Consider the following 20,802-nt stretch of genomic DNA (forward strand, 5'->3'; position numbering starts at 1 on the left):
GCAGTCACAACGTGTACTTTCAACCACTTGGCGTATTCCGTGTGTGTGTGTGTCTCTCTCGGCGACTTCTCTTAGCCTCAGCGATAGGTATCCACTCTTGCGGGTTGTTAATTTCTCTTATCACTATTTACCTGTCTGGTTCTGTCATCTCTGTTTCTTTTTCTGTGCAGCTTTTGTATCCTGTTCAGAACGCCTCTTATACGTTCCGTCTGTTAGGTGTTCTTCCCGGAAAACTGTGCGACCGCACTTTCTCTACGGTCTCACTACCCACCTGTCTATCTCAATCTGGAGGAGGAACGAGTGGAATCAGTTACCTGTTTCCCACTACATCATCGGAGTTCTGTATCCATGGGATCGACAGACCAGATCCTCTACAAGCAGCCAGACTTCTTGTTAGTTATTGCTATCATCCTTGATTACGGACCGGATTCCAACCAGGGTTTTTTGCCAATCGGCTTTTTGCCCATTTTAGGGCGTGCTCCCCGGGTCACCTCCGGATCTGTAGTATATTCAGACCATGGAGGCTGCCGAGGGAGCGCGGCCCTACCTATGACAAAAAAAAGAGAAGAAACCTGGTAAAGGGGCAAAGATCAAGACGAAGAAGAAGAGTAGAGTCAGCGTGGAGGAGATTCCTGAAGAGACAGGTGAGGAGGAGTCAGGGGAGGAGGAGGTCCAGCCTGACACTAAAGATTAATATACTTCCCTCAAACAAACCAATTGCCAGGGCGCAGATCCTAAGGTCATGGGCTTGGCTCACAATGCTACGTCCAGTAAACCACAAAGCACGGTCACGTTGGAAGCAAAAAGCAAGAGCAACATTTCTCTAAAAAGAGAATCAACTGGTGATCAGTACATTGGACTGGAAAATCCTTACCTTCAATGTATACCACTTTGATTCGTATTTGTCCTCCTTTTGTGGAACGTACAGGAGAGAAGTAAGCTTCGCTCTGGTAAACATCTCCATCTCTTTGACCAGGGTCTGTCCACACGTAAGTGGGAGATGAGGAAAAATATAAGGGAAATTAAGAGTAATCATCATGCTGATTTACATCACCAGCTACGGGCAATTAAAAAGGAAAGAGAACTTTTTCCACATTGGTGTAGGCAACACAAACGTATCCTCTACCAGAAGATGCTGAATGCATGATGAATGCTTTGTGTGAAACATCTTCTGCCTCGTTTTGGCGGCTAATAAATCACTTGGGTCGTACCCAGAGAGATTTACAGCTAAACCCCATCGGCGAACAGCACTGGGTCTCCTATTATCAATCTAAACCCGGGTCTAATAAGACTATTAATTCCCACCACCTCGTCCCCCAGGGGTCGAGTGTGGACAAGTGGAAAATTCCTGTTGAATTTGACGAAATATCTGAAATCATAAAAGCCAGCAGTAATTCTAGAGCTCCCGGGCCCAACAAACTCTTCAATTTGCTCTTCAAGAATGATCCAGCTATGCGGGCCACTATTCTGATCCTTTATTTCAGACAGATTATAAAAGACCAAAGATTGCCTCTAAGTTGGCAAACAGCCTCCTTAATTCCAATTTACAAGCAAGGAGGTCGAAATAACCCCAGTAATTATCACCCTATATCAGTGCTGGATGCAGATAGCAAAATCTTTGCCTCCTTGCTACTTAATCACCTTGAAGCTGGGTCTGTTGAATAGGTCCATTAATAAAAATGGCAGACCAAATTCCATAAAAAGCACAGTGCAAACCTTAATGGTCGACTACTGAAATATGTCAAAGGTCTGGCTTTGAAAGGCTCCACCATGGCTTCATATGTTGTCAGATTTGATCTCAGTTCGTCAACAGGAATCTCTTATGGAAGAAGTTGGCAAGTTGGAACATCACTATGGGTCTTCTGAGATTGATTATTGCTCTTCATGAAAATTAGAAAATTAGGGTCAGTCTTAACCGAGGGGGGGTGTTTTTTCAATTAACACCACCTTTGATGTCAGGCAAGGGTCCATGTTGGTGCCATGTCTTTTCAATTTATACACTTCTGACGTGGGCAACGCTCTAGAGAAGGCCGCTTTCGCATCTCCCAGTCTAAATAATCAACGGATGAACTGGCTGTCTTTCGCAGATGATTTTCTTTTGTTCGATCTCTCCCACCGTGGTCTGCAGAAATTGATTGATGCTTTTGTTAATTATACCAAGGACAGTGATTTATCAATCAATTGCACTAAGACCAAGGACCTGACATTTTCAAAAAAAAGAAAGCCATGCGTCCATCAATGGTGGATGGAAGGGCATAAACTGGAAGTAGAGGATTCCTTGATTTATTTGGGGCTCCAGTTGGAATCAGAACTCTCAAAGCAACTGCTTGTCGAAACTCTCGTAAATAAGACCTTGGACCTCGGCTCTCAATTGAAAAAGAATTGATGGGATGTACGGAAGGTTTTCTGTGCTCCCGTCACTCAAGTTCAATCTTGGAAAATAGTGCCAAAAATAATGTATGGAATTGAAATACAGGACATAGCATTGCTGAACGTTCTTAATAAGTTGGAGGCTTCCCTTTGGAGGAAACAGTTTCATACCTCCAATTCTCTTGCAGGGTTCTTACTAAGATATGAATTAGGATTCCAGTCACTTAGATCGATGAGAATATGGAAATTCCTCAATCTGCATCAGAAGATCCTTACTGCAGATGTTTCCACACTTTATGAAGATGTTAGGGTATCACTGTCTTGTCAATCCAGAATTGGCCCGTTTAGGTTCCAGAAAGAATGCAAGGATTTTCTTCTGCTGATGGGTTCATCGCGTGACCCCAACACACCAAACATTGGTTGACACTTTGGTACTGGGCTCAAACGATCGACCAACTACACTCCTTGCCATCTCTCGCCAATTTAATTACAGATCACAAGAAACCTGGTCTTGTGGCACCTTTTTTATTAGTTTACCCAGCAACGTCAGCAAGGAATGAATTTTGCAGATTTTGGTGGAATCTCTTGCATACAGGGAGATTCTGCTGAGATACACAATGATTAAAAGAGGAGACGCCAAATGCAAGTTTTGCGTGGGCGCTCCGATAGAAACATCAAGACATTTATTAATGTCCGATTTAAGTATCTTAACAGATTATGTGCTAACGATGCTATCTCGGATGAAACAGAGTGGTGGAATAGATATTTCAGTGGTCATGTAACTTCTGATATAATATCGTTGGTGGGTTTTCTTTGGGCTACTAACCTAGGTTAAGTTTGGAATAGCAGTTGTTTTAAATCAAATTTTCTTTTAAGAAACACTCTATGCTCATTTTTTAGATTTGAACATTTTATTAACTATGTTACATTTTTATTGTATATGTATCTAAGATTGATTTTGTTTTGTATAGTTTTATTTCTCTGAAAGCATTTTTGTCTTTGATAAAAGCTGCAAGTCAGCTAAATAACAATAACAAAATATAATTGTGGGTAAAGGTATATCTGAACCTGGAGGAAGTACTGGCTCTGGAGCAGAGAGTACTCCATAACGTGTATAAGTGGATTATAGAAAGAGGAATACATACTGAGACGAATCACAGGAATTCGTCCTTTTTCCCCAGAGGGAGCCTCCCACCCCAGGCCTCCCACCTTGTGAGGCTAAGGAAGTGAGCCCGCTCAACAATACCCTATCTAGGGGTAGAGGCAAGTGTCTGGTCTGCTATAAAACGTGACATGGAGAGGTGGGCGGGCTTAGGGATGTCTTGGATGGCGCGCCTAAACTGCTTAAAGATGGTTGTTCTCCGCAAATGTTTGTTCTTATTTCAGATGTTGCCTGTAATAATACCTGATTCGTTTCTCTCTGAAGTTAAGGTGTCGATGGTGCGGTTTCTATGGGTGGGAGCTAAACACAGGGTTGCCTATAAAACATTGATTTTGCCAAAGGAGGAGGGAGGAATGAGATTCCCTGACCTAGTGACATATTATAAAGCAGCCAGCTTTGAGTCCTAGTAGATCACTTCGACCCACTCTCAGGGAAACAATGGGTGGCAATGGATAATGTTGTATTAGCCCTGGTTACACTGGATGAATGGCTGTGTGTCCCTAGAGTTCGTATTCCAAGGAGAGTGCTACACCACCCAATCTTGGAGGTCCTATGGTCCATATGGAGGGAGAGGATAACAGGTGGCTTACTACTTGGCCGTCTCCTTTCAGTTGCATCTGCCCCCCCCCACTCAGGGATGGGATCGCAGAGCCATTGGCATTCCAGACATGGTATGAAGCTGGGTTAAGAAGGGCGGGAGAAATGTGGCACCTATATTTCTTTGAACAGACTGGAGGAAGCTTTTGGACTATGTAAGCTGTCGCCCTTCCTTTTCTTGCAACTGAAGGGGGTACTGTCTGAGGGCCGATGGGGGAAAACTAAGGAGGGAACTGATGAGCTTTGAGCTGCTCCTGATCAATCAGAGGGGGATCCAGAGGGCAGATAGCGGGACAGTATAGAAGAATCCTCCTGGCAATCCCCCACTCCCAGTGAGAGTCAAATGGGGACGAGATCTGGGTAGGGAGATTGATGACACTCTGTGGGTTCAGATGTGCAGGAAGGCCCAGCGCTCCACAGCCTCGATTCAGTATAGGCCTCAGGCTCTGAAGCTACTACATAGATGGCATTACCCCCCAACAATGATTGTCGAATGAGTGAAGCATATGACACGCACTGCTGGAAATGCCACCAAGAAAAGGGGGATTATATTCACGTGTGGTGGGGTTGTTCAGTGGAACAGGCATACTGGAGGGAGGTCATGTCCTGGATAAAACGGGTTGACAGGATTCAGAGGGAGCCCTCGCCATGGCTCCTTCTCTTTGGGGTGGATTCAGGGGGGAGCCGCATTGGGAACAAGGGCACATGTTTCAGATCATGATGGTTGCAGTGAGATGCTGCCTAGCCCAACTGTGGAGGAACCCAAGGATGCCGAAGGAAATGGAATGGGTTTTCAAGATTCGGGCTATATATGACATGGAGTATCTCACCCACCTCCTAGACAAGTCTAGGTCAGATATCGAGGGCCTGTGGCTCCCTTTCTTTGAGAAATACGAGCAGTGAGACCAATGGGGGAAAAGAAGAGGATGTGGGGTAAAGGGAAAGGAGGAGACTGGGGGGAGACTGAAGGGGGGACCACACTCTCACTAAGAAGGGGAACAATGTAGACTTTGGAGGGATAGGGGGTCCCTCCCGGTTCGCGTACAAGCGTACCCGTGAGACCCTAGTTAAATCGGAGGTGCCACCTTTTGTTTCAATCTTGTGAAGACAACTGAACGTCAATACATTGGGAGAGGGAAGGAGGGAGGGGTGTGTTTCAATTGTTGTGGTTCAAGGTGAATGCTTTATTGCTGACCTGTGTTGTTTTATCCAAAATGTGAATAAAGTTTGATTTTAAAAAAAAAATACCATCACTAGAAAAATCCAAATAACAGAGGAATTAAAGAAGAGTTAATACACCAAGCTCTGCATAAGATGTGCATTACCAATAAGCTGATGGCATAGCTTATGGAAATAAAGAGACATTAATTAAGTTAGTAAAGCATATCAAAACAAGTCAACAGAGGACATAGCGACTTATCCAGAGGGAACACAAATAGCCTATAGGTGCATTGCCTAACTAAATACAGCCTAAAGAGTGCCATTCATCCACATCTTTGAGCCCGTGCAGGAAACCTTTCAGAGTATAAATCCAATGTTGTTCCTTGTCAGATAACAAAACATCTCTCACACGGGTTCCCCCGATTGAACTTTTTCAATAACCCACCAGGACAAATGCCTGGTTGTGCCCCATTTCAACAAAAGTAATGGGGCTGTAATGGTCTTAGTTTTGATTTTAGACCTGTGTTCCACCATAGGTGTTGTCACCTGCCTGGTCGTTTTACCCATGTATATCTTCATGCATGAGCATTGCACAATGTATACGGCCCCAGAACTACATGTGTTGTTGAAATGAATGTTCCAATCCTTGCCATACACGAGGAAGGAAGTATTTTTTTTTTTACTCAGGAATTAATCCCACCCCTCTCACCCTTACATACACCTTTGCTCTTCCAACCCTCATGTGACTTGTAGGTGAATAAAGGAACCTCTGAAGAACCCACCCGCTGCCTCCAGGAATCTTCATATGTAACACAACCCCCAGTAGCCCACTTCTTTGGCATTGGGTCTACCTGCGCGAGCACATTGTCCTGGGTATGGGCATCAGGACTCACTGGTGCTCGAAGTCTAAAATCTTTTATCCTACTCTCCCATCCATCCCTCTCAGTTGGTTCAGAATCAGCACACAGCACTTTAAAGCTGTATTATAAGTTGTAGTAACAGAAGTAGTGTTATACATGAATGTTTACTGTTACTGGAATTATTATAATTATTATATATATATTATTATTATTATTATTATTACTAGAAGTAATGCATTTTTTATTTTGTTGTAAAAATGACAATTTGTATGATTGTTATTATCATGATTGTTAATATCCTTATTATTCCCTTCATTATTCCTGTTTTAATAATAATAATTATTATTAGTAGTACTAGTATTTTTAAATGGTTCATATGATTTATCTGATTTTGTGAAATTAAAACAATGAAAAAGTCCTAAAGTAACAAAAGGATGACACTTTTTTGTATTTTTCTTTCTCAAAGGGACAATGGACCTGCATCTCTGGAGTGACCGAGTTAAAACAGTCATGCTAGGACCAGAAACAAAAGCACTAACAATAACATGTTCTTATGATAAAGCACGATTTGCCTACACTAAGAAATACTGGTGCGCTGGTGAATATGGATTAAATTGTGATGTTTTAGCCAATACAAATGGTTTTGTAAAGGGTGACTACGTGGGAAGACTCACAATCAGAGATAACAGGAAAGGTGCTTTCTTCATCACTTTAGAACAACTTTCACTTGAAGATTCCGGAACGTACTGGTGTGGCATCGACAGACCTTATGCGGATATCATGTTGTCAATGAAACTTTACGTGAAAGAAGGTAAGACTCTGAGACCATTTTAAAAATATACGGTTTCTTATTTTAAAGCCAAAGTTGCACAACAATGGTATGTTCACCGCCCTTATATAATATGTAAGTGCAGTGATAATGAAAGGCATTTTGTTTTGTGTTTGTAAAAATCTTCAAATGCTGATCAATTTATTGGGGTACAAACTATTTTAGTTTCCAAGTTTTCAGGACAACATAGATCTCTCTTCCCACAATTGATGGAAGAGTGGTCTTACATCATGACAAAAACATACAAACAAAAAGAGGTGTTAGCCTAATAAAGGTAGTTCTATGTGATACAAGCCACAAAAATAGTCACTACAAAAATGTAGTCAACAGACATGGAGAGTACACCAATAGCAATAGCGTGTTTTGTAATTTAAAATTAAAAACATCTATCTAAATTAATAGTACCTAACTACGCCATACACATTTAGCTCTAACCCCTATAAGGAGTGGGCGTGAATTTAGACACCCGTTTCTTTCGCGGAGGATTCCAGCCTACCACGTTCCGACACCAACTCTCTTGCAATGGCTGAACTGATACGCATACTCCCCAATTGACAGTCAACCATTATCCTCACAAACTGTGACTGACATTTTTTTAGGTCGATATTTTCAGCTGCTTGTTTTTGTCGTTGCTGAATTTGTTTGAGTGCATTTTTTTGTTCACCTATAACGGGTTCTGGCACTATTGGGCAGGCAGAAAGTGCAGCACGGTCTAAGGCAGCTGGCATCGTACTCACTGGCGTCCCACAGCTCGCGAGCTACCTGTTGCACCTAATTTTACCTCCGTTCTGGGCATTAGGTGTTTTTTTTTAAATGGCGAACAAGCATGCAACATCTTCACTCACCAAATCACTCACTCGCTTTCTCACTCAACACCTCATTCACACAAAATCCCACTCATAGGTATTGACAATCACCAAAGGACACTCTTCCACATTTGTCCTACAATCCTCAATTCCTGGATAATCAGAGCCCTGATATTTCATTATTTCCGCTTCCCAGACGTCCGATCACCAAACCACCAGTTGGATAAACCCCATTGGGCATTACATGCAGCTGCCAGGCTCGTAGGGAACCTGGTTCAGCCATTCCAATAAGCTTCCTGTTGTTATGGTTAGAGCAGCGGTCTGCGGCGACATCATCTCCCATGATCCCTCAACATTGACTGTACTGACTAGGGCTGATGGAAGCTGCAGTTCAAAACATCTGGAGGACCATAGGTTGCAGGCCTCTGGGTTAGAGCAAATATCAAGCTTCCTGTGAAAAACATGCACATATTTCTAAGGATCCACTTGTTCATACAATTATGGTTTTATATGCACCGCTCTGGGGCCTCTCTTCCCAAGTTTTCTTTGACATAATTTGAATAGTATGTTCTGTTCAGATCTTAAGGAGCCACCACAGGAGAAAAGTTTCTACAATGATTAACCCTTGTTTTGCTCTTCCGAAGAAACTACACCCTCATTGACGAGATCCCAATTCTTATGTTTACGTTGCAGAGCCTGTATCGTCCCCAGTTATCACATTTCTCAATGAGCCCGAAGAAACATGTTCAGGAAAGCCGGTGACTGCCCAGTGCAAATCTGCCCAGGGGTTCCATGCTCAGTATGTGTGGTACAAGAAGAACGAGACTACTACTATTGTGGCCTCATCATCCGGAACAATGCCCTTTAACTGCGAAGTCCTCCAGGAGACCCATGAGTATTACTGCGAAGCATCGAATCGCGAGAGCACGCGATCCAGCTACACGGTCAAAGCTGTGGTTCTGTCTTCTTCCAAGCAGAGCTGCGTTTACCAGCTGCTTCTAAATGGTACAGTATGATAGCGGCATGTGAATACGGTACTGATGTCATATTCTTTGTTTCCAATCAGGGGGCGAGATACCTCTGGGTCTGGGCGCTATCAACAAATGCAATAAATAAATAAATAAATAAAGTGTTTTATGACCAGAATCAATCAGTCTGTTCACCTGGAACCAGGTGGGGTGCGTACCTTTTTACATTGGCACTTGAGACTCCTAATAAAATGTGCAATGCAGCAGAAAGAGCGGCAAATACAACAATAGATGGAAATCCTGGGATAATAACTTGCTTTGACCTGTTCCTTTATGTATGAAATGGTTGAAAAGAGAGCCATTGGTTGGGGGAGTAGTTTCAAAAGTGGAGGAACTCTATTGTCGTCAACTGTGGAAATAGGTGATGTGGAGGCCTATGCCATTTATATCCAATGCTAGGGTGCAAAGGGTCTTTTCATGGGAACACGGGGGCAGCTGTCAGGGCGTGCCCTCAGATCCCTATTCATAGAACTAGAAAAGATTACCACAGAAGGCAACAATTTAGTTACAGTTATGGGTTAACAATGGTTGATATCTTTATTTAGTGGTGTAATTACCTCTGTTTTCAAAAACAATGACAAGAGGCTGTTCACATCTCATTGATTCAAATAATCTCTGGGGGCCAATCAAGTCTCAGTGGATTATTGGCAGAAATGCTGCTGACATTAATTGCCTCCATTAGTGGTATATCAAAAAATCTGCTGAATTACAGTATCTACTACTGGTAATGCTATAATTTGGAGGTATAGTTAACTTGGAGGTAGGGGTACTGCTGGAGTACACCAGTGGGTTTCAGAGGTGCCACTTGTTATATTTGTTTATTTATGCCTACCCCCATGTTTATAGTAGAAATGGATATTGCACACTAGTGGTTCATATCAATGCAGTATATCTTTTAAGTGAAATTAGTCTATCCTGGCACTTTGATGCACTTAAAAAAACAATGAGTGGTGGGCATCACACATTAACACTTTTTTACCCCTTTCCAATACACCCATGAAAAAAGGGTTTACTCTATATTGTAGGGAAGCACATGTGCTTCGCTTCTGGACAGATTAAAGAACATTAAAAAACCATTTGACACCATTTTGCAATTTTGTACTTCCGCAACTATGGTCGAGGTAAAAATTGGTGGATTTTTAGAGTGAAAATCTGCCTTGTATTCAGAAGCTATTTACTGCTGACTGTTGGCCCATTGAATACCGTCGGAGAGTTATATACATGTGTCACCATTGCTGTAATGAGGTGGTTGGTAAAAGTGGCAGTACTATTGTACAAGGGGTCCTTGCCCCCACACACCCCACGCCTCATCAGACATCCATGGATTCTCATGCTCCCCGTGCATTAGGCAGAGACAGGAAAAAACAGACACCTGGGAGTCAAAACGTGTCTTTATTTATCAAGAAAAAAGAACACACTCTCTCCCTACATGTCTGCATCCAACACATCTTTATAGATTTTCCAAGATTACGCAACACTTGTATGCAAATTAGCACCTTGTAAAATTGTAGGTTTTGATAGGCCATTTTAATTAAAGGGCAAACATCCCTTCATTACCATTGGATAACTTATCACACATGCACAATCATTCCACATTAGCATAAATGGCATCCACTTCTTTTCTCTGATGCACAAAATGAATATGCCTATTTTAGACTTGGCTGGACACAATTATGAAAGTGCTCAACTCCTGCCAGGGACATTCTTCATGAGTCAATGTCTGCACCTTATCAAGTTCCTGAGGTTATGCCAGGTTTTCTGGTGCACAACACCTTTGGGATATGTCCTCATTTATGGTGCAAATATTACAGATGAGCTTTGAAACTAATTTAGATGACACATTTTGTACAAGTTCTCCTCAAGAACTCAAGATCATAGATAAATGTGTCAGAAGTTTCTATTAATTGCCTAACCTTATCTCATTCTTGTCTGATGTATATGCCAATTCCATTTTTAACCTAACAAGCCTCCTATCTTGTTACAAGATGCTGCCGAAATCTGTGCGTCAGTTCTTCTTGCTTATCTCAAAACCCTTGGCATGGTTTATAGTTCCCATCACCTGGCTTTTATAGGCCTGGAACCCATTTGCATCTGAGTATCCATTTTAAAATACATATTTATCTGACACTGTGCTTTTCTTGAGGGAGCTTTATTCTACATTTGTTTAAGCATATTCATTTTGTAGACACATTATTCATAATATATCCCTATAGCACCTATGGAGTGTGTGTAATATAAACACACCCTTCATTTCCTGTGCCTCCTCAAACCAAGTGTGTGCAGTGTCTAATGTACACTTTACTTTTAATAAAGGCAATCTAATCCTGTTTTCTACAATGATGAAAAGGAGAGTGAACTATTTGACCTAACTACCATTATATCTATATATCAGTTCAGGGGTGAGGGGTTGGCACCCCCTGTACACTATAGCCTCTCAGAGGCTATGATGGCTGCTGTGTGTGCATGGCTAACATAACAAATGGTTATTTCATGAGAACAGAAAAGGTGATGTATGGACACTTGGGCCTAGGTTTGGGGCAGAACCCTATATGAATGGAGGACAAAGAAATTGACATGATTATGAGTTGCAAGGTTTAGGGCCCGAGGAAGTAGAGTGAAAGAGCTCATGGAGAAGAGGATGAGTTCATGTGAGAATAGGATGAGTTCATGTGAGAAGAGGATGAGTTCATGTGAAAAGAGGATGAGTGTATGTGAGAAGGGGATAAGTGCATGTGAGAAGAGGATGAGTGCATAGGATAAGAGGATGATTGCATAGGAGAAGAGAAAATGTTCATGAGAGAAGAGAAAGAGTGCATGGGGCTGGGAGAAGAGGATGAGTGCATGTGATAAGGTGATGAGTGCATAGGAGAAGAGAACATTTTCAGGGGAGAGGAGAAAGAGTGCATGGGAGAAGAGGATGAGTGCATAGAAGAAGAGGACATTCTCATGGGAGAAGAGGAAGAGTGCATGGGGGAACAGGAGGAGTGAATAGTAGAAAACAAAATCTTCATGGGAAAAGAGGTAGAGTGCATGGGAGAAGAGAATGAGTGCCTAGTAGAAGAGGAAATGTTCATAGGAGACGAGGAAGAATGCATAGAAGAAGAGGATGAGTGCTTAGTAGAAGAGGAAATGTTCATGGGAGAAGAGGGAGAGTGGATGGAAGAAGAGGATGGGGCATAGTAGAAAAGGAATAGTGCATGGGAAAAGAGGAGTAGTGCTTAGTAGAAGAGGAAATGTTCATGGGAGAAAAGAAGATTGCATGGAAGAAGAGGATGTGGGCATAGTAGAAGAGGGACTGTTCATGGGAGAAGAGAATGAGTGCTTAGTAGAAGAGGAAATGTTCATAGAAGAAGAGGAAGGGTGCATGCGAGAAGAGGAAGGGTGCATTCGAGAAGAGGAAGAGTGAATGAAGAAGAGGAAGGGTACATTCGAGAAAAGGAAGAGTTCATGGAAGAAGAGGATGATAGCATAGGAGAAGATTAAATATTCATGGGAGAAGAGGACGAGTGCATGGGAGAAGAGTATGAGTGCATAGTAGAAGAGGAAATGTTCATGGGAGATGAGGAAGAGTGTATGGGAGAAGACGAAGGGTCCACATGAAAAAAGAGGAAGAATTAAAGGGAGAGGAGGATGAGTCGATAGGAGAAGGGGACATATTCATGGGAGAACAGGAAGAGCACATGGAGTAGAGGAATGGTGCATGTAAGAAGAGGATAAGAGGATAAGTGCATAGGAGAAGAGAAAATGTTCATTTTAATTTTAAATGTTTTTATTGGCATTTGCGTAGTTACAATCATGCATTTCAGTTTCCATATCACATGCCTACATTTCATCAACAACAACAAACAACCATTAACAAACAACTTCCTACACATGCTTGTGTTACGTATAACCTCCGTTGGGGCAAGCTCTTCGATGTTCGTGGCTGTGGCTTCCGTTATTCGTATCCCAATTGGGTAATGTCACTTGTTGTCGGGGAGTGATTAATTGGGCACATCTCGGGTGTTTCCTTGTCCTAATTGGTGCATTCATGGGGGCTTATCGTCGAACGGGTGGAACATGTCCCAGGGTAGCGCTTCCCATGCCACACATTTGTCCGCACCATCTGCTTCTGACCTGTTTGCTCCCTCCACCCACGCCTTGGTCTCCGCCTCTGCCCACCTTTCAAATTCCTTGCGCAACTTTTCGTATTGCGGCCCGGCAGCTGCTTTCCAGGACATGGCGATGGTTCATTTGGCTAGTATGCATGCCAGGTCCATGAACCTAACCACATGTTTGTATTTCCTGATCCGGGGATAGGCACCAAGCAGACATTCTTTCAGTGACCACTCATACCTCCATATTCCAGCCTCCTTGCATGCTCGCTCTATGCGTGCCCAGAAACTTCGCACACATACACACACCCAGAACATGTGTAGCATGTCAGCATCCTCGCCCCAGCACCACGAGCATTGGGAACTTGCTTCCTTTTTAAACATAGCTATTCTGTGTGGGGTCATGTATGTGCGATACAGCACATTTAATTGTATTAATTTGAGGCGTTGGTTCCTTCATACAGCCTTAGGGAAGCCCAGTATTCTCTCCCATTCTTTCTCCGTTATGTTTGCACCTTGTTCTTTCAGCACTGTGCCCTTGGTGTTGGGTATGTCTATCAGCATACAGTGCAGCCTAGAAGTCGGCCTCCAGCCGTCATTCAAATTATACATCAAGGTCAGTAATGGGCTCGCCTGTGGATCCTCTGTCCAGCCCTCCCATCCTTCTTTGGCTGTTTCCCAGACTCTGCGGTACCAGAGGAATTGCCTGCTCGGCAGTACCTCTCTTTCTTGCAATGAATCAAATTCCCAAAATACCCCATCTTCGTATACATCACCCCAAGGGTATATCTCCATCTCTTCCCATTTTCTTACTACTGCCATGTCTGTGCTGTCTTTGCATGTGTCAGCCCCCATCGGCACCTCCGGTGAGTAGGGGTTTGCCAGTTTCAGTAGGTTGTGCGCTCTCCTCCAGACCTTCCTGCCCAGTGTTATCATTAGTGGAGTGTGTTTCGGGCTCTCCTGTTTTACCCACAGTATTTCTTTCAGTTTGATGGGAGCCACTAGGTGTTGTAGTAGGTCTGTTTCCGAGGTAGACTCGTCTGCTAGTCATTTAATTACGTGGCTGAGCTGCAATGCCAGGTAGTACCTTTCAAGATCTGGCAGTTTCACCCCACCCTTGTCGTATGGAAAATACAAAATTGCTAATGGAAGTCTGTGGCGATTGGTGACCCACAAGAAGTCTCGGAGCAGCCCTTCCAAAGAGCAGAAAAAGGATGCCCCTACATAGCAGTGCACTTTATTGAAGAAGTACAGGAACCTTGGGAGAATAATCATGTTGTTATTACTTAACAGTGATAGTGGCAGCTTCAACCAGAACTTCATGGACTTCCTCAAACCCTGCACCACCATTGCTGTGTTGTGTTCGTGCATTTGCTCCAGTGTATCTCTAATGTTCACCCCCAGGTACTTAAATGTGTCCACCTCCCAATTGAGTCCCACCGCAGGTAGTTTATCAACAGCTTTACTGCTCAACCCCGCCAACGGGAATATACAGGATTTGGTTTTGCTGAAGTGGATCCCTGACACTTTCGCGTAGTTATCGAGGAAGAGAAAATGTTCATGGAAGGCGAGGAAGAGTGTATGGTAGAAGAGGATGAGTGCATAGACGGGGAAATGTTCATTGGAGAAGAGGATGAGTGCATGGGACAAGAGGATGAGTGCAAAGGAGAAGAGGAAATATTCATGGGAGAAGAGAAAGAGTGCAAGGGTGAAGGGTCTGAGTGCACAGGGGAAGATGAAATGTTCATGGGAGAAGAGGATGGATGCATAGGAGAAGAGGGCATATTCATAGTAGAAGAGAATGCGTACAAGGGGAAAAGAGGCTGAGTGCACAGTAGAAGAGGAAATGTTCATGCGAGAAGAGGAAGCGTTCATGGGAGAAGAGAATGAGTGCATAGGAGAAGAGGAAATGTTCCTGGGAGAAGAGGAAGAGTGTATGGGGAATGAACAACACAGGGATAATTGATGGATGCATTTTGAAATTAGCTCTGAGTATCAAAACATAAGAAGAGGAGAGATGACTTAGATTTTGGGAGCAAGTAGCGTGATATATTTCAATGCGGTGATGTGACCCCTGTGGGCTGTCTCACCGTGACTGTAATCATCCGCCACCCAGATACCGTCCTAGCAAAGCGAAGGAGCTCAGCAAGGTCGCTGGGGCAATTGCTGAGAGGGTCAGCCCGGCCTCCCCACGACTAAATCACCATTAGCACCCAGGAAGAAAACATACAGTAGCCAATAGCTCTTTTCAAAAGAAAGAGAAACAAAAACAAAATGTACCTGGAGATCCCTGAAGCGCTCTGTACTTTTGAAGTCCAATTTGCATGTTGATTACCATGATCCTGGGCACAGCTGCTCAGTATTTATTACAAATGGGATATCAAACAAGTGAGTTTATTAGCCAATAATAACCCCACTCGCCAAATCACAGCCGCACTCAACCTTAAACATATAGAAGCAGCTGAAGCATTCAACTCAGCAAATAAAATTTACAAAGCTGCCATCATTGCACACAAAGCAGATGCACTTAATACCAGGATCAGTAAAACCCTATCCCAGTCATTAATCCGGTTCAACCGAGTAAAGAATGGTGCACCACTATTCAAGATGCCCTTGCCACCAAAATCAATCTTCTACAAAATAAAATCATCTCATAAAGAAATCTACTAGCGGATAAACATATTACCTCGAACCCAATCACTAAGCCCATAGGAGACCACACTCCTATGTTCAATTTCGCCCCAGTTTCCCAAGAAGTAGTACTAAATACAATATCCAAACTAAAAGTTTCTAACTGCAAAGGAGACAACTTCCCAGCACATCTTGTCAAACTTTGTGCCCCCACCCTCACCCCCATCATCACCAACTTCGTGAATTCTTCCTTCGACTCCAATTCCCTCCCAGCCAGCATCAAAGAAGCTTGGGTCACACCACTATTAAAAAAAACCTACTCTAGATCCACTAGCCCCCACCAACAACCCGCCCATAACTACCGTCCCTTTCCTTCTTAAAATCATCGACAAACTAGCATATAACCAAATACAAACCCACCTCTAACAAAATAACCTACTAGGGGCTAGACAATCCGGGTTTAGGCCCAACCATAGTACAGAAACGGCTCTCATGGATTTGAAAAGCCAAATAGACACTATTAGATACTCAGGAAAAATGGCTACATTACTGCTGCTGGATTTATCTGCAGCATTCGAACTTGTAGACCATGACAAACTTTGCGAAACTCTAAAAAAATACTTTAATTTCTCAAACAACGCCACGCTCTGGATCAAATCCTTTCTAGCTGAACGCACATCCAGAGTTTCCATTGGAAACAATGCTGCTGATCCCATACCGGTCGCCATAGGAGTCCCCCAGGGATCCTGCCTCTCCCCCACTCTCTACAATGCCTATACTAAACTCCTATTTTCAGCACTAGACGACATGGGTGTCATCTACACAAATTTTGCAGATGGCACCCACATCCTCATCTCCATCATGGGGACTACACCCAAGACACCCAGACCATTAATAAAGTCTATGCATCATTCAGAACTGGATGGCTTTGAACCGTCTCTCTCTCTCAATGATGAGAAAACTGAGGTTCTCATCGTAGGCTCACAAAACAGAATAAGTACCCTCCACCCAGACTACTCACATATCAACATAGATGGGACCTGGATCCCAGTACTCAAGCAAGTCAAAGCTCTTGGATTATATATAGACGCCAATCTCACTATGAATAAACATATATCAGCCCTCTCCTCCTCCACAGTTTACGCAGCTAAACTCATTCGCCAGTTCTTCATCCCTACAAACTGCATCACTGTGGCTAGAGCATTGATTGTAACAAAACTTGATTACTGTAACGCCCTTTTACTAGGAACTTCCAAAACAAATATCAGCAAGTTGCAACTTATGCAGAACAAAGCCCTTATAGCGGCTCTAGGCATAAAGAAATCCGAACACATTTCCAACATTAGGCGAGAAAAACACTGGCTGCCTATTGAAGCCAGAATCATTTCCAAACATTATGTGTTGTACATAAATGCATTACGAACAAAGCTCCAGCTACCTAAATAATATCATCAAGAAAAAAACGCATACAGAACCCTCCGATCCAATAATCTGGCGCTCTTGGAAATACCGAAATACAAAAATAATAGAGCAGGAGGAAGCAGCTTCAGAGTCCTAGCCCCAATTCTTTGGAATGCACTACCACTCAGCATCAAATAAGAGGATACATTATTAGGTTTAAAAAAGCGCTGAAAACCTGGTTGTTCAATAAATACTGACGCCTGGGCACCAGAGTACACTCGACAGACTTAACTCCAACTTTAAAGGATATTCTTATCACCTACATGTATGTCTTAGCATCCTACAATGTCTGTATTAATAGCTTCTAATCTGAATCGCTATCACTGTTATTCATCGATATATAACAATGTATAAGAAATATTTATAAGCTGTGTGCAACATCACCGTGATACCTTTGGGTCTGGGCGAGTAACAAATGTAATAAATATAATAAATACATAAATATGTGGGATTCATTGCAGTGCCACAAACGGCATGAAGTGAGAGCTAAAGGGACAGGGCGAAAGCCACAACAACTGTGCACTGTGACGAAGCTGGAGGTTTCGTCCCTCCTTCTGTTAGGCGAGCCACCCCCTTGAAGCTAGGTAACTGAGTCCGCTAAGCAAAACCCTCACTAGGGGTTGGGAAAGCAGGACCTCACTGAGAATGGCTCCCCTCGAGGGGACTAGGACTCCCATTCCCATTAGGAACTCGCTATAGCTAAGACATTGGGCCTCATTGCAAGTGTGCCGGTCCGGTAAAAATGGCAGTACAAATGCTGGTAATTCTGGCTCTGGCATTTTTACCGGACTGGCACACTTCAAGTTTGCCGGTGGGGGCCACGGATCTCCTAGCAGCACTATAATACCAGGATATCGGGCAACAGGGACGGTAAGGCAGGGTTGCTGGTATCCCGCTGGAATTACTGGCAGGATACTGGCAACCCTGTCATGACCCCCATTGTGTGTATAGATGAGAACTCAAGAAACTGATCTAACATTTAACTATGGGATTCGAAACAAGTTTGAAAACACATTTGGTTGTTTGGCTCAAGGCAATGCTGGTTCCTTCATGGGATTGACAGCTGAGCATGAGCAACACGTTCCTTTCTTGTCACAGAGCGAGAAAAGAGGCACTATCACCCTTGAATGGAGAAGAAGAAGCAATACAGAGAGGGAAGCCTCCAAAGTCAGCACGTTATGAGGAGGCAGAGCCGCACTGCAAAGCAGAGCTAGCTATGGCTCCGAGAGGGACCGGAGTGGTAGAGATACTGCGGTCCAGGCAAGGGGTCCATACAGAGTCAGTGAGGCTGAGGCCATGAGGAGCCGGCCTTATGTGGAGGAAGATGTGGTGGGTCCAGGGTCCGGGAAACAACACCGAACCCAAAGCCAGAGGGATGAACGAGTACTCTGCTCATCCGAAATGAAACGAGGATCCAAGAAGCACATAGACGAGCAGAACAGCAAACCTGCACGTCACGAGGAAGGAACGCCAGAAAGCAGTGGAGCATGCCACCGCTACGAAGCAGACGCAACCTCAATGGAGCAAGCCTGATGGCAGAGAAGGTACATGGTTGGCCTTAGCAGAGGGGGAAGACATACCAAAGAGTGAAAGGGGGAGAAGAAAGGATTACTCTGAACCCCTATCAGGGACCGGAAAGCCCAGATAGAGAGAAATGAGGGACAAAAAGGGTTACGGGAACCCAGGAAAACCGAATAGTATATTCGGGCAAATGACTTGCACAAGCTCCCGAAAACCAAGAGAAGCATATGTAAAGAGGGTCACCAACACCCTGTGGACATAAGTAAGACATTGGTAAAGAGAAACCCAAGAGAACCAGAGAGACCCATTAAGACGAGGGATGAACAAAGTCACAGGAAACACAGCGATAAACCCTGAAGTGAAACTAGAGGGGAGAAACACACGTCAGTGGCGGAGAGAGGTTAAGGGGGCATCCCTCGAACTACAACAGCTTGGACATTTAAATCCTTTCAGGAACTTGAGGCTTTCTTTTATGATCTTGGGAAACTATTGGTACTTTGGCCAAGATAGGCAAGGAGTGGTGAAACGAGGGAGAACGGTTTTCTACCAATAAACCTTGGATCTCAAATCAGGACGAATTTCTGGAGACCCTGAGGGAGATCAGGATGAAGAACCATGAAGAAAGGATAGACTGCCTAGATTTCTTTTGTGTTTTCTATGTGGTATGGCCAGTTTAGAGGTTAGGTTTGGACAGCGGATCATTTTTGTTATTTGGACTTTTGAAAAACACTTTTAGTATACTTTGTTAGGAAGGGAGCTCCACTCTTAGCAATATGGTTAGAAAGGCATTTTCTTTTAAATTAAATACAACCCTTTAAGAAAATGTCCTCTGGTCCGAGTCTTTCTTCTTACTTTCCACAGTACCTAGGGGTCTCAAACCTTCGGCTTGCCAGATGTTTTGGACCACAACTCCCACAGTCCAAGCCAGCATAGTCAATGGTGAGGGATCATGGGAGTTATGGTCTGAAACATCTGCAGAGCTACAGCCTGCAGACACCTTAGATAGAGTGATGCCCCCGGGTCCCCATAACAGGGATCAAGAGTGGTATAAAACAGGTGATTGACCCTAATTGGCTCTGCATTGGAGAAGTCTCAATGGCAGCCAATGCTGGTTCTTGTGTTCAAGGCATTGCGTTGGTCCCATGGTCTGGCTTTGATGTTCACTTTGTAGGTTCACAAATGTGGTCCCAAGAGGACAGTTTCACAATTGAGTCCGTTTTTAATACCTGTAAATAAAACAGAGTGTTCAGGCTAGCCTCAGTTGATGGTGACAGACTTTCGTGATCTAGGAAAACCTGAGTTCACAAAGCCATTGGGCCATATCATAGAAATGTGTCCTCGCAGGAAGTGCATTGATATGATATGATAGGTTATTTATAACACGCTTAATACCCAGGGGTTTCTAAGAGCGGGATCAAACCTGTGCTGCTTTCTGTCGTCTTGCTTCCAAGGCGAGCAAATTGCCTCTAAGCTATCCTTCCGAGCTTGAACCTTAGAGCAAAAATTCCCAAGTACCAAATAATTCTCTACAGGCCTTGCTAATTATCTCCTCCCCATATCTACATGGTTTGCAAATTGCTCCATTTGCTTATGCTCCGACTGCACTGCCCTCCATTGGTCTGGCCACTCAGCAAAACTCCAGAGTTATTCAACTAAACACAGACCCACTGTTGCTATTCTGTACTAGCCTGGCCCTATGTTGACTGCTGCTATTCTGTACTAGCTTGGCCCTATGGCTAATGATGCTATTCTGTACTAGCCTGGCCCTATGTTGACTGCTGCTATTATGTACTAGCCCGGCCCCATGCCTACTGTTGCTATTCTGTACTAGCCTGGCCCCATGTTGACTGCTGCTATTCTGTACTAGCCTGGCCCCATGCCTACTATTGCTATTCCGTACTAGCCTGGCCCTATGTTGACTGCTGCTATTCTGTACTAGCTTGGCCTTATGCCTACTGATGCTATTCTGTACTACCCCGGCCCTTTGTTGACCGCTGCTATTCTGTACTAGCCTGTCCCCATGCCTACTGTTGCTATTCTGTACTAGCCTGGCCCTATGTTGACTGCTGCTATTCTGTACTAGCCTGGCCCTATGTTGACTGCTGCTATTCTGTACTAGGCTAGCCCCATGCCTACTGTTGCCATTCTGTACTAGCCTGGCCCCATGTTGACTGCTGCTATTCTGTACTAGGCTGGCCCTATGTTGACTGCTGCTATTCTGTACTAGCCTGGCCTCATGCCTACTGTTGCTATTCTGTACTAGCCTGGCCCCATGTTGACTG

The sequence above is a fragment of the Ambystoma mexicanum genome, chromosome 13 (genome assembly GCF_040938575.1).
Source record: "Ambystoma mexicanum isolate Mex_15411 chromosome 13, UKY_AmexF1_1, whole genome shotgun sequence".
NCBI classification, from domain to species: domain Eukaryota; kingdom Metazoa; phylum Chordata; class Amphibia; order Caudata; family Ambystomatidae; genus Ambystoma; species Ambystoma mexicanum.